The 12,464-nt window shown below is 43.1% G+C and overlaps 1 protein-coding gene and 1 pseudogene across 1 annotated transcript in view; one reads left to right on the top strand and one right to left on the bottom strand.

Annotated features, from left to right (window-relative positions):
- Positions 1-12,464, bottom strand: part of SLC4A5 (solute carrier family 4 member 5) — a 144,941-nt gene that overhangs the window by 126,318 nt on the left and 6,159 nt on the right. The gene's annotated exons all lie outside the window — the stretch shown is intronic.
- LOC132531928 (adaptin ear-binding coat-associated protein 1-like) lies at positions 10,755-11,541 on the top strand (annotated as a pseudogene).

Raw genomic sequence — 12,464 nt, 5'->3', positions numbered from 1 at the left:
TCCTCTCCTCTCGCCTCTTCTCTTTCCCCAGGCAGCAACGTTGAAGGGTTGCAGACCCCTGGTAGCTAAATAAGTGAGGAAGAGCAGACTCCCCATCCAGACCACCAACTACCATAGGCTTCTCTTCTTCAACAACACCAAGCTGGGATTGGGAAGAGGCCTCAGTTTTAAGTTGAAACTGAAGTTTGGGTTATTATTGGGATGGACATGATCATTACTGAAATAAGACTGAGACCAAGGGTGACCAAAACAATCATGTGACTTGTCTAAATTTCATCCAGTGGCAGAGCAAGATCTAGACCTACAGAATCAATTTTAAAAAGCAACAAGAGGGGCTTCCCTGGTGGCACAGTGGTTGAGAATCCACCTGCCATTGCAGGGGACATGGGTTCGATCCCTGGTCTAGGAAGATCCCACATGCCACGGAGCAATTAAGCCCATGCGTCACAACTACTGAGCCCATGTGCCGCAACTACTGAAACCCGCGCGCCTAGAGTCCGTGTTCCACAACGAGAGAAGCCTCCACAATGAGAAGCCCGCGCACTGCAACAAAGAGTAGCCCCCTTCAAAAAATCTAGAAACAATAAATGCTGGAGAGGGTGTGGAGAAAAGGGAACCCTCTTACACTGTTGGTGGGAATGTAAATTGATACAGCCACTGTGGAGAACAGTATGGAGGTTCCTTAAAAAGCTACAAATAGAACTACCATATGACCCAGCAATCCCACTACTGGGCATATACCCTGAGAAAACCATAATTCAAAAAGAGACATGTACCAAAATGTTCATTGCAGCTCTATTTACAATAGCCCGGAGATGGAAACAACCTAAATGCCCGTCATCGGATGAATGGATAAAGAAGATGTGGCACATATATACAATGGAATATTACTCAGCCATAAAAAGAAACGAAATTGAGCTATTTGTAATGAGGTGGATAGACCTAGAGTCTGTCATACAGAGTGAAGTAAGTCAGAAAGAGAGAGACAAATACCGTATGCTAACACATATATATGGAATTTAAGAAAAAAAATGTCATGAAAAACCTAGGGGTAAAGCAGGAATAAAGACGCAGACCTCTTAGAGAACGGACTTGAGGTTATGGGGAGGGGGAAGGGTGAGCTGTGACAGGGCGAGAGAGAGTCATGGGCATATACACACTAACAAACGCAGTAAGGTAGATAGCTAGTGGGAAGCAGCTGCATGGCACAGGGATATTGGCTCGGTGCTTTGTGACAGCCTGGAGGGGTGGGATGGGGAGGGTGGGAGGGAGGGAGACGCAACAGGGAAGACATATGGGAACATATGTTTATGTATGACTGATTCACTTTGTTATAAAGCAGAAACTAACACACCATTGTAAAGCAATTATACCCCAATAAAGATGTAAAAAAAAAAAAAAAAAAAGAGTAGCCCCCTCTCGCTGCAACTAGAGAGAGCCTGCGCTGCAACGAAGACCTAACACAGTCAAAAATAAATTAATTAATTTTTAATAAAAGCAACAAGAGGCAGAAATCAAGTTACTTTCTGATTTTATCTGATGAGCCATGCTTATTCAATGGAATAGTTACACACTATTATTTTCATGCATTAATTGAAATGCATGTATCTTGCATCTCCCCCTAGATTGTTAAGTTCCCTGAAGGCAGGTCCCACGTGCTATTTATCCTCATACTGCCCCCACAGCCTAGCAAAGTGCCTTGTAGGTACACAGTGGGCACTGAAATGGCTGCTGACCAAGAGGGCTTACCCCATAGGAAGCAGCACCGGGCCATTAGTGTGCTTATACAGTACCTAGCACAGAGCAGGTAAGCAACAAGACCTGGTTGAGTTGAAATGACTCTTCCTAAAGAGAGAGCCTGTGTTCTAGGAAGTCTGATATAAAATGATGTTGCTCTCACACCAGTCAGAATGGGCATCATCAAAAAATCTACAAACAATAAATGCTGGAGAGGATGTGGAGAAAAGGGAACACTCTCGCACTGTTGGTGGGAATGTAAATTGATACAGCCACTATGGAGAACAGTATGGAGGTTCCTTAAACAACTAAAAATAGAACTACCATACGACCCAGCAATTCCACTAATGGGCATATAGCCTGAGAAAACCATAATTCAAAAAGAGTCACGTACCAAAATGTTCATTGCAGCTCTATTTACAATAGCTAGGGCATGGAATCAACCTAAGTGTCCATGCACAGATGAATGGATAAAGAAGATGTGGCACATATATACAATGGAATATTACTCAGTCATAAAAAGAAATGAAATTGAGTTATTTGTGGTGAGGTGGATGGACCTAGAGTCTGTCATACAGAGTGAAGTAAGTCAGAAAGAGAAAAACAAATACCATATGCTAACATATATATATGGAATCTAAAAAACAACAAAAAAATGGTCATGAAGAACCTAGGGGCAAGACAGGGATAAAGATGCAGACCTACTAGAGAATAGACTCGAGGATGTGGGGAGGGGGAAGGGTAAGCTGGGACAAAGTGAGAGAGTGGCATGGACATATATACACTACCAAACGTAAAATAGATAGCTAGTGGGAAGCAGCTGCATAGCACAGGCAGATCAGCTAAGTGGTTTGTGACCACATAGAGGGGTGTGATAGGGAGGGTGGGAGGGAGGGAGACGCAAGAGGGAAGAGATATGGGAACATATGTATATGTATAACTGATTCACTTTGTTATAAAGCAGAAACTAACACACCATTGTAAAGCAACTATACTCCAATAAAGATGTTTAAAAAAAATAAAATAAAATGATGTTGCAGGTTGCCCAGACTTAAGAGGCAGAGATGAAGGAGGTATGGATGGTCATTTTCTATTTCTCTGTTAGGGCTGTTCTTGTACTGGATTAAGGAGAGGAAGGCTAAACCACAAGAGGAGGGTGAGTCAGACCTAGTTTACAACCTGTTATACCAGAAGTGAGTATTGCAGTGCCTTATTAGTCCTCAAACCAAGCTGAATTCATTTTTTATTAAGAGAATCTTAAAGGGCTCCTGTCCTCAAGGTTATATAAAATCATCCCAATCATGTACTTTTGAGATAATAAATCAATAGAAGCACAGAGCCCAATTCTTTAGATAGGGAAGTATATCTCAAGTAGCTCAAGGAGCAACCTTTTCTACAATGAAGGTTGAGAAAAGGAAACCCGAGACCAGTTGATTCTGGTTTGGGGAGTGATAACATTGGAGAACACACTCTACTGTCTGATTCTTGTCATGACATCACTCATGCTGAAGTTATCTCCTTTGTTGGCATGGCCTCCATCCCTGTTGGGAGGTAAAAGAGATGTTTGAGTGGCTCCATTACTAAGTTTAAGTAGTTGATTACTGCCTCTCTGGGAAAATGAACTTGACTGAAAGGAGAGTGGGCAAGCATTCAGTCAAGCAACAAACCACTTACTGAGTGCCTGCAATTGATGGGGAAAGATGTTCTCTCCTTAGACTGGTCCATCCAAAGTAAGTTGGGAGGTGAGAGGGAGAAAGACCAGAGTTGGTGGGTCTTTAGGGTACTCCTGAGGTAATGCCTCAGGTCATGAGCTTACAGCTCAGTTCCAAATTCCAGGATGCCTGCTTAGAGAGACAGTAAAACACACTTTCTCAGGGACAAAAGCCCACAGAGCCAAGGGCTCAGGGTTTCTGAGTCAGAATTTCATCAAGGGCTGGGTGACACTTTCTTTAGAAAGCCATCTGATCTCCAGGGGTCCTGATACACAAGAACTATGCAGCCTGTTCCATCTAGGGAGACAGATGTGGACTCGGCGCCCCCTCCCCCGGCCTCTCACGCATCCCTCCCTCTTACTGCCTCAAGAGCCCCAGAAGCGGGTCCTTCATAAAAGGGTGCGTCCCTCAGGCCTGAAAGCTTAGCTGAAGTGGGGATCTTTGTACAAGTCCCATGTTTCCTGCATTTTTAGGAGCCTCCAAAAAGATGCTATGAATAATCATTACTGAACTGGAAGAAGCGTGAAGTAGGCACAGGACCAACCTCTGTGACTTCCATGGCTGAAAAGCATGGATTTAAGAGGGGTAGTTAGACCTCCGTGCAGAGAATATAACTATTCTCAGCCCCTCACTGTAGAAGTCTGACCCTGCACAGGTGCACACACGCATACATGATTCCTTCTCCGAAGGCAGAGATGGGAGCACAGAAAAGCAACACTACTATAGGACAAACTGGTCATTCTCTTACTTGTCCTTTACCGTGTTGGAATCATTATAGATTAATTTAAACAATTAGATTGTCTCTTACCTTTGCTCTCTAAGTCTTGCACAGACCTTTAGCAAAAAGCAATAATATTCTCACGTGACACTCGGTGGGCTGAGGATTTCTGCCTATACTACTAAGTTCTTTCACTCACATCGCCAAACCAAAACACACAACCAAGCTGTAACTCCATATATTTAAAATTCACTCTACTCACCCCCAGTGCAGCGGCCTGTTGCTCCTGGGCCCTTGAATCCAATCACGTTAAGGTGGGCCTTGCATTTGGAACCCACCCGTCCCTCCTTTTTCTACTTTTGCTATTAAGATAGCCCCTCCACTATTGCTTCACCAACCATCTATTTTAGAATCAAAAGGTCTTTGTCTATTCATAGACGCTGTAAAAGTAACATTCATTTTATGTTTTTTAATCTACTGTCCGTGTCTTCCATGATTCTCATTGGCTTATCTAATCAGCATGTTCTAGGGAGGCTTATTATTTGCTGGTTTAGCTTGTCCAAGCACAACAGGGCCAGCCGAGGCATTTACTCAAGGAGAATCAGCTTCTTAAAACAGGCAATCCTAGGGAAGGATGTCAGACCTTTTGCCTCTTCTCTCCATAAGCCTGAGATTAAGGAGAATGTTCCACATCCCACTGCCACTCCAGCTCTGCAAACCCCAAGTCCTGACTTTTCAAAGAAGGATACAGAAAAGGAAAACCAAAGAACAAACCAAACCCTGCAAGAAAAATGGTGCATACTTTCTGATTTTTCTAGGTTTTATGCTGATTTTTGCCCTCATTTTATTACTTCCTTCTTCGTAAGTAGGAAACGTAAGATGAGGGAGCAGTAAGTGGAAAATAGGGAGTTTGGAGAGAAGAGAGAAAGGAGAGACAGTGAACGGGAAGTGAAAAGAAAAAAAGCAAGTGGGAGTGGGAGGCCAGGCACCAGCGCAGGGAGGGGGCAGGAAGCATGCTGGGAAGTCTCTGGCAGTTTGGGAACTCCAGGAACCAAGCACTGGGCTTGATACTACACATACCTTCCCTTACTTAACTTCCTCAACGGTTCTGCCAGGACAGCATTTTCATCCCCAACCTTGTAGACATAGAAACTCAGGTTCAGAGAATACAATACTTGCCCATGGACTCATAGAAATAGGAGGAAGCGGGGGGGGCTGGAAGCTCCATTGAAAAATGAACTCCACTCCTCTTATTCCACAGGCCCTTCTGTGGATTTTCTGTGTGTACAGACCTGTATTTCAGGGTTTACTTCCCTTTCACATAGGAAATTTCTCTCCTGGTTTAAAGTCTTACTTTATTCCTAGATCATGTGAAGTTTTCCCTCAATGGAAAAGCCACACTCTTGGACCTAGTCCTGCCCGCAGGAGACAGTGGAACATGTTCTGGAGGCCATGGCTGAGCCATCGCGTACATCCTAGTTCTGTACATCCTAGTTCTCTTCACAATCCAAGGAATGAAAGACTAGCAAGACGACGATGACCAACTCATCCCAGTTTGCCTGAGACTTTCCTGGTTTGAGCACTGAAGAGTCCAGTGACCAAGGAAACCCCTCAGGCTCAGGCAGACCAGGACAGCCTAAGCCAGAGGACATACAGACTTTTGCCTCAGGGAGTTTCCAGCAGGCCAGAGATTAGACAAATTCACAAGCAGAAGAGTGTGAGGCCCCTGAAGAAGCACATGGGGAGGAAGGCATTCAGTAAAAGAGAAACTACGTGTGTTTGGAGAATTAATTCGTTCCACAAATGGTCATTTCTTGCCTTCTAAGAGCATTTGAGGCAGAGGCAAGGAGCCACATAAATGAAGAACTGAGAGTGGAAGAACACAGTATATCCTGGGAATATGGACGTGGTTTCCCTGGCACAGGGCAAATTTGGGGAGAAAAAGGTTTGGGCCTGTAAGATAGGCTGCGCCATTCTAGAGAGAGGAATAAACATCAGCAAACGTGTCTAACTCAAAGGAATGTGGAATGGGACTTGGTACAAGAATGGAGTAATTGGCATCAGAGTAGACTGTAGCACAGGTGGGAAGACAAATGGGGACATTACTGTCAAGCATTCAAGTGAAACCCTTTGGTTTCTACGCACCCAGGTTTTGTCTAAACCATTTGGATATTTACTTCAGATTATTTTAGCTTCTAATTTTTGTTTTTGTTTTTGACTTCATAGAGGTATTTGAGGGTGAGCTTTATCCTGGATTGGGGAGGGAACAAGAAGATATGGGATAGGTAGCTTTCCCTCCAGGATGCACAAAGGGAACAGGTTTGCAGGCTGAGGATCCTTCCTGATGGAGGACATAGGAAGGGAACTGCCCTGGCAGCAGAGTGCTTTCCTCCTTGTGTCCAGTGTCCACTGAGACATGGCTGGAGGACTGCCTGTGCCTCTGTCCAGCCCTAACGCAACTGCATTTTTTTGTGAATTGACATTCATATCCATGTTTATATTGGTGTATTTCCCTTTCCTTATTTATTTATAGGAATTCTTTACCATATATTGTAAATATTTTTCTGTTTGTCATTCATTCTTGTTTATGGTCTTTTTCTTCTTTTCCTTACAGAGGTGTTTAGTTCGTGTGTGTGTGTGTGTGTGTGTGTGTTTGTGAATTTTAAGGAAGTCAAATTTATCCATATTTTTCTTTAAGGTTTCTAGGTTTGTTGTTAATCTCAGAAATGCTTCAACTATCCCCAAGTTTATGTACACCTATATTTTCTTCTAGTTCTTTTCTGGTTTTGTTTTTTCCGGACTTTAATTTGGTATATGCTATAAGATAAGGATTTAACTTTATTATTTTTCCCAAGTGTTACATCACCATTTGGTATATGCTATAAGATAAGGATTTAACTTTATTATTTTTCCCAAGTGTTACATCACCATTTGTCAAACTTTGTACCCTGTACCCACTGGTTCAAAATACTACCTTTCTCAAATACTAAATGTTTGTGTGTGCTGAGTCTGTGCTCAGCCAACCATCCTGATAGCATATTCTATACTCAGCCTCCTTTGGCTACTACCTACTCTCCTCTCAAGCCACTGTGTTCCGACTGCTGTCCCCATGGTGCCACAAACATCTCTCTAACAAAGCTCATCATCAGACTCGTAATTGCAAAAGCCTGTGGATGCTTTTCAGGTCTTTTCCTGATGGACCTCTCTGTACCTTTGACATTGTTGGCAATTCTTTCCTTCTTGAAATCCCTTCTTTTGAGGTGATTTCGTTTGCCTGTTTGTTTTGGTAAATTTGGGGGACTTCTTGGTCATTGGGTATGTGCATCTTCACCTTTGCTAAATAACACCACAGTGTTTTCCAGAGGTGTTGTAGCAGTGTGCCATAGTCTAATTAGATTAAAGACAAAGTTGGTATATCTGGCACACGCTGGGTCTCTGCCCCCTGGCATTTGCTCAGTTCCCCTCTTTTAGCTTCTCCCCACAAATTTTCTCCTCTCTCCTGTGAGCTTGCATCCTGCTGCTGGCCTAAGCCAACTCCACCACCATCACCACTCTCCGCTGAAACACAAACCAGTTGAGAGCTTTAAAGACTCACCTTCCTAAAACCTCATTTTTGCATTTTGTTCCCTGTTCCAAAATCAATAGTGGCTTCACAGGAGAGTCAAATAAAGTCTGAACTCCTTGGATTGGCGCCCAAAGCCCTCCCCTGCCTGGCTTCCTCATTTTTTCCAAGACTTATCTCCCCCCACTCCCAAAGGGAGTGCACTTGAATCCAACCCAAGGGCACTCACCCTGCTGGTGAGGGTGTAAACCAATACAGGCACTCTGCAAAAACAATGTGGCAATGTTTAATGAAGATGAAAATACACATACTGAATGACCAAGCAGTTTCACTTGAGTATGTGTGTACCAGGGCACATGAACAAGGATGTTTATGTCGCATTGTTTGTAGGTGCTCAAACATGGAAGCAACCCAAATGTCTATCAAGAGTAGAATGCATAAGTATGTTCCAGTCTCTGCACCCTTCTTCACTCTGTCCCCCCACTGACCCTAGGTCAGTGGGCATGTTTCTTTTTCAGATGTATCTTCATTTAAAACAGGAGCCCAACTACCTACTTCCAAAATAGAAAGTTAGGATACTTTTCCACTGAAAATTGAATTTCCAATATTATTGTATTAATATGTAGGAAAATTCTCTTTAACAAGCTGTGGTCATGTTTTCTCATTCTGTTAACCTAAGTGTTCCTTTTCTTTTTAAATTAACTTTAGGGCTTCCCTGGTGGCGCAGTGGTTGAGAGTCCGCCTGCCGATGCAGGGGACACGGGTTCGTGCCCCGGTCCGGGAAGATCCCACATGCCGCGGAGCGGCTGGGCCCGTGAGCCATGGCTGCTGAGCCTGCGCGTCCGGAGCCTGTGATCCGCAACGGGAGAGGCCACAACAGTGAGAGGCCCACGTACCGCAAAAAAAAAAAAAAAGAAAACTGAATTTCCAATATCATTGTATTAATATGTGGGAAAATTCTCTTTAACAAGCTGTGGTCATGTTTTCTCATTCTGTTAACCTAAGTGTTCCTTTTCTTTTTAAATTAACTTTAGGGCTTCCCTGGTGGCGCAGTGGTTGAGAGTCCGCCTGCCGATGCAGGGGACACGGTTTCGTGCCTCGGTCCGGGAAGATCCCACATGCTGCGGAGCGGCTGGGCCCGTGAGCCATGGCTGCTGAGCCTGCGCGTCCGGAGCCTGTGCTCTGCAACGGGAGAGGCCACAACAGTGAGAGGCCTGCGTACCGCAAAAAAAAAAAAAAAAAAAAAAAAAAGAAAAAGAAAACGAAAACTGAATTTCCAATATCATTGTATTAATATGTGGGAAAATTCTCTTTAACAAGCTGTGGTCATGTTTTATCATTCTGTTAACCTAAGTGCTCCTTTTCTTTTTAAATTAACTTTAGGGCTTCCCTGGTGGCGCAGTGGTTAAGAATCCGTCTGCCAATGCAGGGGACATGGGTTCGAGCCCTGGTCCGGGAAGATCCCTCATGTTGCCAAGCAACTAAACCCGTGCACCACAACTACTGAGCCTGCGCTCTAGAGCCTGCGAGCCACAACTACTGAGCCCACGCACCACAACTACTGAAGCCCACGTGCCTAGAGCTCATGCTCCACAACAAGGGAAGCCACCGCAATAAGAAGCCCACGCAATGCAACAAATAGTAGCCCCCAATCGCCCCAACTAGAGGAAGCCCGTGCGCAGTAACAAAGACCCAACACAGCCAAAAATAAAATAAATAAGATAGATTTTAAAAATAATAATAATGATAAATTAACTTTTAAAAATGTACACACGTTAAATGGAGTATAATCTATAAAAGTATTGAATCATTATGTTGTACACTTGAAACTAATATTGTAAGTGGACTATACTTCAATAAGTAAATAAATAAAATAGCATATGTTAGAAATAATAAAATAAAATAATATTTATATACAGTAAAATCCATTCTCCTTTGGGGGTCAAGTCTATGAGTGTTTAATGCATACAGCTTATCCTTTGTTTGTTTGTTTTTTTACAAAGGAGTATCAAGATGGGTTTAAAGTAATTTTTCTTAGATACTGTTTACTGGGGCTTTGGAAAACAAAGTTTGACTTCACAACTTAGTAGGCAGGTTGAGTTCATGAAAGTGCAGTTCCACCTATTGGTCCTTCCTCAACTGTTTAAGTAGGTACTGATTGCCTGCCAGGATGGCCAGTCCTGGGCCGACCCTTTCCACGAAGATCAGAAGGATCGCTCCTGACAAAACAGGACTGGCTTTTACTCTCTATAGGAAATTGACAAGCTGTTGCTGCAGATGAAGGATCCAGCCAAGAATCTTTCAAAACCAGGTGCTCCTGGCTGCCAAGTACAAAGGTGATCGAAAACTCCAGAGGAGGGTCTGCCATATCTGAGCTACCTTGTCTTCTAGAAAGTGTCAAGATTTGATGGCATAAGCATTGAGGGAGAGTGAATACTTGTCCCCTCACTTCTCCAAGAAAGACAGGGAACATTGAACCAGTAATCATATAGTTTTCAAATACATTAAATCAGCTAAATTAACTGTTTAACCATAAGCCCACCATTCCATTCCATTTGCTCTGACATTATGCAAAAAAATAAATAAATAAAAATTGTCATTGTTAGAAAAAAAGCCTAGAAATACCTACCTAGTGGTAGACCAGCCACTACCTTGCCCACCCCTTTCACCCCTTCCCACTCCAGTTGTTTTGACCTTTCTACTTCAATGGGTGACTTCACAAAAATGGGATGCTAGGCCTCACCAAGATGGTGATCTTGACGGCCAGCCTCTCTGGGTGGGTAGGATTTAGCATCTCCTACAAGCCTCCAGGTGATGCTAATGTTGTTGGTCAGGGGACCATACTTGGAGAATCACTGCTCTAAATCTAACTAATAATTTATAGGAAATATGAAAGGTAGAGTAACCTATTAACACCATGAGGATGCATTAAAAAAACAAACTCAGAGAAATTGTTCCTTCAACAAATAAATTATAAGGAAAAAGCAAGCAAAAAAGAATCTAGGGATTAAAGGAAACAATAGGCATGGAGAGCAGGGCCAAGACAGTGGCCCAAAGTACGAGCCTTGTCCTGCGCATGAAGCTGGATGTCAATGTCTACCAGATTCTGCCCCAGGCCTCCAATGGTGGCTACAGGCTGGAATTCAGGTCAGTCTGCTTAGACTGTTCACTTTAAAAGGAAAGACTGCCTATATCAACTCGAGTATAAAATATCGGGGGAACTCTTTGCTCAGGCACCAGTAGAACAATATCCTGGCTGAGGAGACAGTGACAGATTCCAGGTTCTATTTTGCAATCTAGCTCCAGGATGACACTGTACATAGTGCTTTCATGGGCATTTGCTTCATAGATCAGGGTGATGTCTTTGACTTTAATATCCCTTTGCAAAAATCACTTCAGGTGGGTAAAGCAGGTATCTGAGATATCCTAAGAATCTCAGGAAATGGCTGCTCATCCCAAGTTGAATCTGGGCTTCAAGGAAGGACAGATCATCAAGTTAAATGATGGGAACGTTAGGACCAAATATGACGTTTCCCAGGACTACAGGGATTGGAGACCTAAGTTTACTCCCAACCCCACCTAGAAGCAAAGTCACTATTCTCCCTCCATCCTCCAAGACCGACATCAGCAATCATGTCGCCCCACCACCCATCCAAATCTAACCATGGAAGCAGTGATGCAGATTTCCCTTTAGGGTGGGATTCTCCTGCTGCTGTCATGACACCAGCTCCAGTCATTGAGTAATGACTTGGGGAGACCTTGGTACTGCACCCAGCTCTGTTCCAAACCTGGCACCCCAGCCATCCAACTGAGTCTAAGTCTGAAATAGCACTGGCAGGACATCAAGGACATACTTGAAGAATAAAAATGTCCTTGAGAAGATAGGGAAGAAAACCCCACCTTTGAGGAAGAAAATGAAGAAAGAGGAGGAGGTGCGGAAGGTAGATCTGGTAAAAGAAACTTTTTTCTAAAGAATTACAAGAATGATGTATGGGTTTGGGGATGATTAGAATCCTTATAGTAAGCCAGTGGGTATTCTTGAAGACTTTGTCATAGAGTTCATCACTGAAATGCATCAAGGAAACATCAATTGGAAGACAAGGTCAAGTACAAATTGAAGATATCTTTTTTTTTTTAATATTTATTTAGGCTGCTCCGGGTCTTAGTTGAGGCATGTGCGATCTTCGTTGCCACGTGTGGGACCTTTAGTTGTGGCCTGCAGACTCTTAGTTGCAGCATGTGGACTCTTAGTTGCGGCATGCATGCGGGATCTAGATCCCTGACCAGGGATTGAATCCAGGCGCCCTGCATTGGGAGCAGCAGAGTCTTACCCACTGGACCACGAGGGAAGTCCCAGATATCTTCTTCATTTGAAAGGATCCCAGGAAGTTTGCTGAGGTTTAAGTCTTGCTTACTATGAATGAAGAACTGAAGCTTCTTTTATAATTTTAAATTTCTGAAGCTTCATTATTTTCTGGGGCAACCATAAATAGTAACAATGTTTTCTACAGTAAGGTCCTGATACCTAACCATGTAAATAAAAGATAAAGAAACACAAGATTTTCATGTCTTTGATTTTTGAGTGATATTTGAGATTTTAATTGCCTGCCTTTATAATACCATACTCAAATTACTTATTGGGTTTTAATGACCACACAAAAGCTAAAGTATCTTGCAAACCATGTAGCTCCTTCTGACTTTTGACTATCTGAATTAAGTATTACGTGTCTTTGTG

The sequence above is a fragment of the Lagenorhynchus albirostris genome, chromosome 13 (assembly GCF_949774975.1).
Source record: "Lagenorhynchus albirostris chromosome 13, mLagAlb1.1, whole genome shotgun sequence".
Classification (NCBI taxonomy): Eukaryota; Metazoa; Chordata; class Mammalia; order Artiodactyla; family Delphinidae; genus Lagenorhynchus; species Lagenorhynchus albirostris.
This window is presented reverse-complemented; position numbering and strand designations above follow the sequence as displayed.